The following is a 10,472-nucleotide window of genomic DNA, read 5'->3' on the forward strand; positions in this document are numbered from 1 at the left end:
CTCTGACACACGCTACGATGTGGGTGGACCTTGAAAACATCGTGCTGAGAGTCAGAAGCCGGACGCAGAAGGCCACCTAGTGTAGGACTCCATTTATGTGAGACGTCCAGAACAGGCAAATCCATAGAGACAGAAAGCAGATTAGGGGTGGCTGGGGGAGGGGAGTGCCTGCTCACGGGGGGGGGCAGCGTTTCCTTTTGGGGGGAGGGAACTGTTCCACAACTAGATAGACGGGGGTTGCATAGCACGGTGAATGCACTCGATGTTACTAATGCTAATTCTGGGGTTATGTGCATTTTGCCACAGTCAGAGAAATTCCTACTGAAAAACCTAAACGCTGGAAAATTAAAAGGTTTTGCAAACACCACACTTGTATACTTTCTGCCCTTTGAAAATTCAGGGCCTTTCTCTTATTTGGTCTTCGAGAAGGGAGGGGCAGGCAAAGCCGGCGGGGGCGGAGGGGGGGGCGGGGAACGACACAACCAAAAATTAGGCCCTGGGGGTGAGTGGGCAAACGTGAAAGAGGCGCTCTCGAGGCCTGGCCAGGGCCCTGTGCTCAAAAACGTAAGGTTCTGCCTACCAGCCTGGCGAATAATTCGGAATTCACTGGAAAATAAGGTGGACAGGGGGCCTCCAGAAAGTGTAGTGTAGCTGCTTCGTTTATATAAGGCCATAATTTGAAGCCGCATGTTTATCAGATGAAATCATTCTCAAGCTAAAAGGAGAAGGCCAGCATTATAGCAGAATCATGTAGGAAGCACCACTTAAAATTCTGCGCGTTTCTACTTTCCAATGCACACTTCCTTCAGCCTGGGGAGACTTTTTAAGAAGAAACGATCATGTAAAACGATCGTAAAGATGGATACACTGAAGAACAGCCACAAACTAGCTTATTTCTTAGGCGTGCAGCTCAGAGCTGCAACTCTGAGCTCAGCTCAGAGCAACTGAAGGTCTACACTGGGGTGGTGTGGCCACAAGCCGAGGAACGCCTGGAGCCCCCAGAAGCTGGAAGAGGCAAGGAAGGATCCCCCCACCTCTGGATCCTTTGGAGAGAGCAGGTCCACTGATGCTTCAATTCTGGACTTCTGGCCTCCAGAACTTTGAGAGAATACCTTTCTATTGTTTAAGCCGCTAAGTTTGTGGTACCCATTTCCATCAGCCCTAGGACATGAATCCAAGTGTCCAGAGCAGAAGATACCAGATGCTCTGAGCAAGGCCTTCATCAAGAAGGACCGCTGCCTTTCTTCTGCTTTATATGCATATCCCCGAGAAGCCCATCCCAAACACCCCCGCATGACTTCCCTTTCTTCCCTACGTCCTCCCCTCCAAACCTTCCAGGCTGGCCCAACCGGTCTGGGCCCCGGAGACAGCCCCTCCCTCAGGCATGTACCAGGGGCAGCATGTTCCGTTCAGTCAGCTGCCCTTGGAGGCAGAGAGGCTGATCTTTCTCCCTGGGGTCTGTGACTACCTCCCTGGCCCCCTCTGAAACAGAACAGGCTGTCTTCTTTCAATGTCTCTCTGGTCAACAAATGTTTCTCCAGCGCCCGCCCCGTGCTCGGCCTGGGGATGTGGCTATGTGGAAGTGAAGGAGGCCAAAGGGGCCTGGCCTTTAGGGAACTTGACGACAAACCAACCCAGGAGCGGAGGGGCATTTCCAATGGCGAGAGCACTGGGGGAAAGGAAAAAATCTGGTGTAGTATTCGACCCGTGGTTATCACCTGAGGGCAAATCTGCGCTGCCCCAATGGACACCTGTCACCTGGCTGTCACTGCTGGGGGCGTGGGGAGGTGCTACTGGAGGGAGGAGGCCAGGGATGCTACACCCTACAGTGGACAGGATGGCCCCCACCACAGAAAATGACCCGGCCCCCCGACGTCGGCAGTGCCGCCATGGAGACAGAAACTGACCGGGGTAGGGTGGTCATTCTGGACGAACCAGGAGGCAGGGAAGTGCTCAGAGAGGACAGTCGCTGAGGCTGGTGCAGTGAGAAGGCAGACGGACTGAGCTCTTGGGCAGCCAAGGCGAGGGCGGCGAACGCCAAGGGCAGGGGCAGCTGGAGCTGGCCTCAGAACAAGGGGACCAGTGTGGCCAGCAGGGCTGAGGCTGGAGGGGGAGGGGCCGAGGTCAGGAAGGTCAGATCCCGCAGGGCCTTGTGAACGTGGGATGGAGTTTTAATTTTCAGGCAAGTCGGATGGGGAGCATGGCTGGTTGGAGGCAGTGAGAACTGGGACAAGACTGACATCTGGAAGGGGCCAACCAGGCTGTGTGAGGCAGGTGGACCATGGGGGGCTGTTGGTCCACGGCTCCAGCAGGGGTCTGGGACAGGGAGGGAGAAGACTGATGGTGGTCAGGCCAGAGGGACACAGGATGGCTCTGGTTACAGGAGGAAGGCAGGCTTGCAAGGTCTTAATGGGGACCCACACTTCACGTCCTTCCCTAGTGACCTTAAATGGAGACTCAGAAGTCCCCCAGGGAAGAAGGTCTAGATGGACAGAAGAGACCCCTTTGGGGGACCCCTCTCCAAATCACACAATCCACCTGTTGTCATGCCCAGGTGGAAAGCCACCTTGAAAACCTCCTATGGGCAGCCACAGTGACAACACACAAAAGCTCTGCTTGAGACCTTGGCTGAGCGGCCCCTGGAAAACATGGGGAAGGGTGCACGGAGCCCCACTCTGCTTTTAAAGGCAGTCTGGATCTTCACAGACCTCAGGCTGGGCTCCAAGGCTTCTATACCACACTGATCGCAAGGGGGGCCACTCCTTGGCCAAAGTGCCCAGCATGGGTCAGCCACTCGGGTCCAGGGAAACCCCCCCACTTGGAGGACAAGTCCCCGGGACACCTCGCTGGGGGAGCAAGTCCTGCCTCACTGGCTGCCTCATGCCCGGAACCTGGAGCAAAGCAACTGCTCACTTGGCCGCTCCTGAGCTCTCTGCAGATGAGTGGTTATCACCTCAAAATCCACGTCGCCTCCCACCAGAGCCCCCTCTTGGTTCTGGTTTCAACAACATCCCCTTCGCCTCACCCCTCCCGGTGGCCCCCTGGCCCCCTGGTTTTAACTTCAAAATGGCGTTTGGGTCTGATAAGACTCTTCCTTCCTTTTAATACAACTTACCGAGGTCGAATCCACATACCACACAGCTCACGCATCCACAGGGCACAGGGCTGCAGTCTGAGCTGTGTTCAGAGACACCGGCTGTCACCACCACACCCACTTCACAATATTCCCCTCTCAGAAAGAGACCCTGGACCCTTTAGTTATCACTTTGTCCTGCCAACAAGACCCTCAAACCCATCCTCAATTTCCGTTCCCGAGGAACTGCCTGTGTCACCGGCCCGACCCTGTCCCCCAGAGTCGCCTCCTCTCCTTCACCTGTGACCCTGGGCCTCATGGCTTTCACCTGGGCAAGGGCTCCTCCTGGCCATGAAGTAGCCTACCCTCTGGCCTGGTTTCTGCCATAATCTGGTTCCACTTTTGGACCCAGTGAGATCTCCCAGGCAGCCCACAGCCCAGGGTTTTGCCTTGTCAACATCTTTGTTGACAGCCACCGACTAGTTCCCCTCGCAGCCTATCCGCACATCATCACAGAGACAGGGGTAACAGTGTCCCTGCGGGCCAGCCACAGGCTTGACACATGGTGTCTCAGCCGGCTCTTCTTGCCCTAGAGCTTAGCATTCTTTCATACCGGCTTTCTCTCCCAGGCTGACTGTGGCCCCAGGGACATCTGGCAATGACTGGAGACGGTTCTGAGTGTTCCGACTAGGGGAAGGGGAGCTATACTGGGGGGAAGGGGGTAGGGGAATGGATAGAGACCAGGGACGCTGCTCAATATCCTATCCTAGAGAACAGTCCCCACCACAGAGAATGATCCGGCCCTAGATGTCACCAGCGCTGAGATCGAGAAATACTGTGTTAATTATTTAGGGAAAAAATTGATTTAGGTCCCTAGCTTACGTACACATCAGAATAAAAATCCTGATGAGTTAGGGGCGCCTGGGTGGCGCAGTTGTTAAGCGTCTGCCTTCGGCTCAGGGCGTGACCCCGGCGTTGTGGGATCGAGTCCCACATCGGGCTCCTCCGCTGGGAGCCTGCTTCTTCCTCTCCCACTCCCCCCTGCTGTGCTCCCTCTCTCGCTGGCTGTCTCTATCTCTGTCAAATAAATAAATAAAATCTTTAAAAAAAAAAAATCCTGATGAGTTAAATAGTACAAACCAGGGTGATCCCTCCCAGCATCTGTGAGTTATGCCCTCTCTCCCTCTTTCCTTGGTGCCTTTACGTATGTGCGGCATCCTAGGACCTCAAATAAATAACAGAATTATAGAACACAAAGTCTTTTAGGTCCCACAGAACCCCTAAACCAGTCAATCTGGTGTTGACTTTTCTCTAAGGGAACACTTAGTGATATCCGGAGACATTTTCGCTTATCACAAGTCGGGGGCGGGAGGGCCGCTACTGGCATCTAGTGGGTGGAGACCGGGGATGCCCGATCAAAACACTGCAGCACATAGGACAATCTCCACCACGATGACCCAGGCCCAGGTGTCACCAATGCCCACGCTGAGAAACTGTGACTTAAATAAATAAGGAAAGCAATGGTCACACACTTCAAGGGCTTCCCAGGCACAGGAGACATCAGCAAGATTCCAAGCCCAAGTTCACCTGACTGCACGATATTTAGAATGAGGGAGTGAGAGAGTGGGCCGGCCTGGTGGCGGGACTGCCCCAGCTGCTGAGACCTAGAGACACCTGCCCCAGTTCAGGCTCTTTTCTCTACCCAACAGCCCACCCTCAGCTTCCCCATCTTCATCTCTGCTCCCTTCAAAGCCAGCAGGCAGACTCCTATGGGACTGCTGAGGGGTAGGACTGGCTTTTTGAGGGTCTCTGAGCCAGGCTTGGCTCTGGCACTTTCTTTGCGCCCCCTGTTCTCCCATTACTGTCTGATAAACAGCATCTCCACGTGACAGCCGAGGACCCTGGTGATCTCTGGAAGCAGTGACCAGAGGCCCTTCTTGCCAGGAAATGAAAGACCCAGGGGCATTCCAGAGATCTGAGAAGCAACATCTCAAATACTGCCCCTCAGCTCCCTCTGTTCCACCCATCATAGGACGGGATGGAGATGCTCAGAGAGATGAGCCCGTAGATTTGGGGCAAAGCCCCAGCGGGCCTGGCACAGATGCACTGCTCTGACTTCATTTGCGAGGCTATGGAGGCAGCAGCCTCTAAGGGAGATGACCTTGGCCGGGGCTCACTGGGGGAGCTCTCATGTGTTCCTCTTCCTCCCCCAACAAGCCCTGCGAGTCACAAGTTCGCCTGGTGCTGGGCGCCTCTCCATGGGCACGACTCCTGACATCTGCACTCCGGGCAAAGAGGCGAGGGCTGTTCTGTTCTCTCGGTATCCCTGAAACCCAGCTCTGCACCTGCCTCGTTAACACTTTTTGCTGAATGATTTTCAGATCTTCCAGAAACTTTTGTCCAATCACCTATGGCAGCAGCTGGTCCCAAAGTCATTTTGATTCATTAACAGAGTCGCTTTTAGATCCCCCTCCCGTGACCATGGCAACACTGAGGACAGAGACCTCCATACGCCTAATTATAAACCTTAGCCAGCCCCCAGGCAGGCACACACAGTCTCCCAGGCCTGGCTCTAAATACACCCCTTGTGAAGTTCCACGAGATCTGCTCCCCCCCCCGAGCTGGGTCCTTGCCTTTCTGTAGTCACCCCAAGTGTAAGGACATGTGCGAGATCTGGAAGATTCCTAACAGGACGCTTCCAAAGTTGATGTGACCAACTTGCCCACCTCCCTTAAGATGTTTATTTAAACGAGTAAGACTAAACAAAATGAACTCTATTGGTGCAACTATTTATCCAAAACTTCTTCACTAAATAGAAACGAAATCTGTCCATAACCCGGTGTTAGGGGCTGAAGTGGGTCCCACCCCACTCCCACATTCATTATGTTGAAGTCCTACCCCACCCCCCCGGCAGCCCAGAATGTGACTATACTTAGAGACAAGGTCTTTAAAGAGGTGATTCAGTTAAAACGAAGTTATTAGGGTGGGCCTGATCCAACAGGACTAGTGTTCTGACAAGAGGGGATGTGGACACAGATACGCACAGAAGGATGACGACCTGGAGACACAGGGAGAAGACGGCCGACTACACGCCAAGGAGAGAGGCCTTGGGACAGATGACCCCCTCAGAAGAGACCAACCCTGCCACCATCTTGATCTTGGACTTCTGGCCTCTGGATCCACGAGACAATAAATTTCTGATGCTTAAGCTGATGGGTCTGTGCTTCTTTGTCCCAGGGGCCCTGGCAGACTCATACACTCACAGAAGTGACAGTAATGAAATGCCCGTGGCTGGGTCCCCTCTTACACACACAACCCCGTGGAGCAGGGCAGAGCTGGGTTATAAACGAGTGAGTCAGACCCCGACAGCTTATTCATTGCTCCGACTAACCCACAGGCCAAACCTTTGAATCACTACTTTATTTATCATAGGGCATGGGCTCAGAAAGTCTCGATGAGGAAATGAGTAGAACCCAAACTCATCAGCTGTACTTCTGAGACATGCCTAATTTCCGAAGCCCTCTCTGGGCCAAAGTGAAAAAAGGTGAAGTGACAGGGCCCTTTGGGGACCCGGTGGTGCTCAAACAGAGCCCTTTGTTCTTCGGCTCTGTCCGTCCCAGACGAGGGCAGAGAGAAGGGCCTGTCTTGCTCTGCGGGGAGGCAGAGCAGGGGCTGCCTGGCACAGTTGGTTGGGGACTCTGGGCACACAAAGGCCTGGTGGATGGGGACTGGTGGGGGAGGGCAATGTCCAGAAGGGGTCGGGCAGCCCCAGAATGTGCTGTTTCCTCCCACGGAGTCAGAGCAGCAATGTCTTGGTTGGGGAACAAGCAGAGGAGGACGCACGAAGAGCAAAAGTGAGACAATCTGTGCTCGAGGAGTGGCCAGCGTCTGGGGCCACGAGGGCGAATGGGAGAAGATAATGTGGCTTCAGGAGCCACACTGATCTGGGGCCACCTCCAAAGTAGCTCTCGAGAAGAGAACCTAATACCTCTAATCTCGGAAGAAAAGCAACAATTTGTACTGAGACGAGGGACGGTTCCTGCAGAAATCCAGGTCAGTCGTAACACAAAGAGAAAGACAATGGCATCTGCTGTCTCCGTGAGCGAAGACGGCCCTGGCTCGCCTGTTGTTCCTCCTCTGCTGCCCATTCTTTGGGGTGTGCTGCCTCACTCCCCCTCAGTCCTTTCCCAGTGGTGCCTCCTTTTTTTTTTTTACCAGGACTCTAGATTAAGAACTGACCAGACAGCAGAATTCAGTTGCTGGCTGCTTTTCCCCACGCCTGCCCTTGGCAGCAGTCCCCTGGGAGCTGACCAAACACCAGAGACCCACTGAGGCAGAGGTAGGCCTCGGGCAGTAACCAGATTTCACTACAGAGTGGTGGATCTTGTGCCCCAAGAGACACACAGCTGCATAGGGAGACATTTCTGGTGGTCACGACTCAGGGGGTGTATGCTATCGGCGTCTAGTGGGTGGAGACCAGGGATGTTGCTTGATCTCCTGTAATGGGTGGGACAGCCCCCACAGCAAAAAATAACCCAGCCCCAATGTCAATGGTGCTGCGGTTGAGAAAGTGTGCTCTAGCAATTTGGCCTTTGCCAATTTGAGGTTACTAATGATCCTTCGTGTTTCTGGAAAGCCCAGGGAGGCATTTCTGGAGTCGCTGGCTGCCTGAGTCCCAGTTTCCATACTGAGAAAAGAACCAGGACTCCTTGCCGCCGGTTGGCAGAATAAAAGAGATGGGTGTAAAAGTGTCCATCACAAAGGATGCTCAGTAAAAGGCAAAGCAGTGCAGGGATCTGCTTATGCAGTTCCCTCTTCCTGGCCGGACTTAACACCTCTGTGTCCTTCGAGGCCTGGCTTGGATCTTGCCACCTCATCCAAGGAAACTTGCCAGAATCCCCCAAGCCCTGAAGCTTGCATTGGTCATCCCTGATTCTGTCCCACAGCTTCCTGCACCACCTCCGTTGCTGCACTGACCACCCACTCTGCATTTCATTATTCCCAGGGGAGGGAGAGCACTGGAACATCCCTCCTCCAGGGCATGAGGGCTCATCTCTGTCACTGGGGCCCCGGCCCCAGTGTTGGAAGGATCAGCCCTTGCTTAACTGAACTCCTGAGCCCACTTAAGACACAATTTTGGGGAGATGAGGTAAGGGAAGTGGCAAATTAACAAGCCTCTGTTGGGGACAGAAAATAGATCATATAGCCAAACAGAAAGGGGACATTGCCGAGTCTCTACCCTCTCCTCTGAGCCAGAGGCCTGGAACTGAGGGAGAGTCTCACTCAGGGATTTCTGACCAGAAAGGTACAGCTGAAGCTTTGGGAACAGGTATAACGTGCAAAAGCAAACATGGAATTTGTGGAATTTTCCGTGTGGAAGATAAAGGAACAGTAAAGAAGGTCATTTTTGGATATAAACTATACAATGGAAAGCTGAACACTAGTGGGATCACTGCAGTGGGGATTCATTGTATAAAATATGAGGGGGCTGTGTGCCAGAGATGCTAAGATTTTCAAGAGGGATTGGGTTCTAAAGTTGAGAAATGCTGACTGAAGCCAACCCATTCATTTCACAGGTGAAGAAACAGACAAAGAGACTTGACCGAGGTCGGGACCTCAGACACAAGAGCCTGCCGGGCTGCACTCCTGCTACTGGGAGACAAGCACCAGAGCCATGCAACCAGAAGATTCCAGTCCTGTTCATTGGGGGGTCACCTAGCCAGGGCAAGCCCACACTCAATGTCTGTAGGAGGCATAACTTTGGGTTCTGATCACGTGCCCTGGGCAAGCAAGGCCAAAAGCCACCCTCTATAAGGGCTAGAACATTCTGGAAGTAAAGGGAGAAGTTATCTTTCTGTGGCCCTCTTTACATTCAATCTATCAAGATTCATCTCCTGAATGAGTTATAAACCCAAGCCCCCCAGCCCTTCTGGCAGATCCTGGACAAGGATCCCCATGGTTAGGAAAGAAGAGAAGTTAATGCCGATTAAAACCGCCCAGTGCAAGGCCCTTGCCAGAGCCGGGGCCCATCAGACGATGAAACAACTTCCCAGCTCAGCTGCCCAAGAGGCCTCCCACTGCTCCTGGATGCCGTAAGAGTCTGGAGACTCCAAGACCAGAATACACCTCAGGAAGGTAGGAGCTGGGACCCTCCAACTGCAAGAAATGTCCCCACCAGCTCCCACCTCAGACAAAGAGGTGCAGGAGTGGCTTTCCCTTAAAGACCCCGGCCTACTGGGCGCCTGAGAGAGAAGGGAGAGCACGCCGGCTGACTGCCCCGTGGCTGCGGGCTGCCCTGCCTCTCCCCGGCTGAGCTCACAGCCGCCGGGGGACAGATTTCCTGTATGTCGTTTTACCCATTTAAGTCCAAGGATGCAACTCCGAGGAGGTGGTGACAGCCTAGCACACGCGGGTGTGTGCACACCCACTCCCTCCCCTCTCAAACCCAGTTCCGGGCCCCGAGTGAGGTCTGGAGGCTCCTTCCTTGCTCCCTGGGACCCCCCACCCCCGGGGCTCCAGCCAGCCCTGTCTTAGGAGGAGAGTGGCGTGGTTTTCAAGTCTGGAATACCAGAATACCAGCCCAGAGGGCACTGAGACTCGCCTGGGTTACCCAGCAGTTGGGGGTAAAGTCAGGAAACAGATGAATCAAGAGGAGGGGGGCCCCAAAATCCCATGTCTGTACCAGGCTACCCTTGTCCTTTCCTCTCCTTCTCAGCACCCCCCTGAACTGGCTCTCAGTTCTTGCCATGACTTTTCTCCCCCTTTCCCATCCCCCATTGCCCCTTCCCCATTCGCAGGCCACCACACCAGTGGGTTTAGACCTCCAGAATTTGAGCACCCACAGAATCCCAGGCGCCTCCCTCCCCCAGGAGCCATTCCTCTACCCCTTCAACCGAGGGCAGACGCCCCCAGGCCGTACTGTAACTCTTCCCCCAATCGTACCCGGGCTGTACCCCCAGCGGCCTTGCCCCACGTCCCCCTCCTGGGCCTCTCAACCCCGCCTCCTTGCCTTTCCCCCTCCCAGCCCCGTTTCCTGCGACCCCCAACTACCACTAAAGCCACGTCCTCTTCAGAGAAGCCGCTTAAAGCCACAAGACCTGCTCCCTCTGCATCCGCAAACTCCTTCACCAGGCCCATTCCATCAACTTTCTCCTTAACCGTCCCGTTCCCACTCCGTCTCCTGCAACCTCTTCGCGACCCCCAAGCTGGTTCCCGCTCCCTCGACCCCAGCCTTCGCGCCTCCCCCCATTAACCCTCAGCTCCGTAGCCTACAAGGCAACCCGCCAATGCGAGCTTCGAGATCGAGCCCCCAACCCGCGGCCGCCGCCACTCACCTGGGCCTCGGCTGCCGCGCGCCGCCGGTCCCGGGCCGGGTCCCCGCCCGGCCGCCCGCCCGCCC

General features: G+C 54.8%; 1 protein-coding gene across 3 annotated transcripts in view; it reads right to left on the reverse strand.

Moving 5' to 3' along the window:
* Window positions 1–10,467, reverse strand: part of MYO9B (myosin IXB) — an 85,462-nt gene extending 74,995 nt beyond the window's left edge. For all 3 annotated transcript variants that reach the window (XM_040629085.1, XM_040629084.1, XM_040629083.1), the window contains exon 1: window positions 10,408–10,467. The gene's annotated coding sequence lies outside the window, so the exon portion shown is untranslated. The remainder of the gene's footprint in view (window positions 1–10,407) is intronic.
* Window positions 10,468–10,472: the final 5 nt, after the last annotated feature.

Source organism: Ursus maritimus, unplaced genomic scaffold (assembly GCF_017311325.1).
Source record: "Ursus maritimus isolate PB19 unplaced genomic scaffold, ASM1731132v1 scaffold_14, whole genome shotgun sequence".
Classification (NCBI taxonomy): domain Eukaryota; kingdom Metazoa; phylum Chordata; class Mammalia; order Carnivora; family Ursidae; genus Ursus; species Ursus maritimus.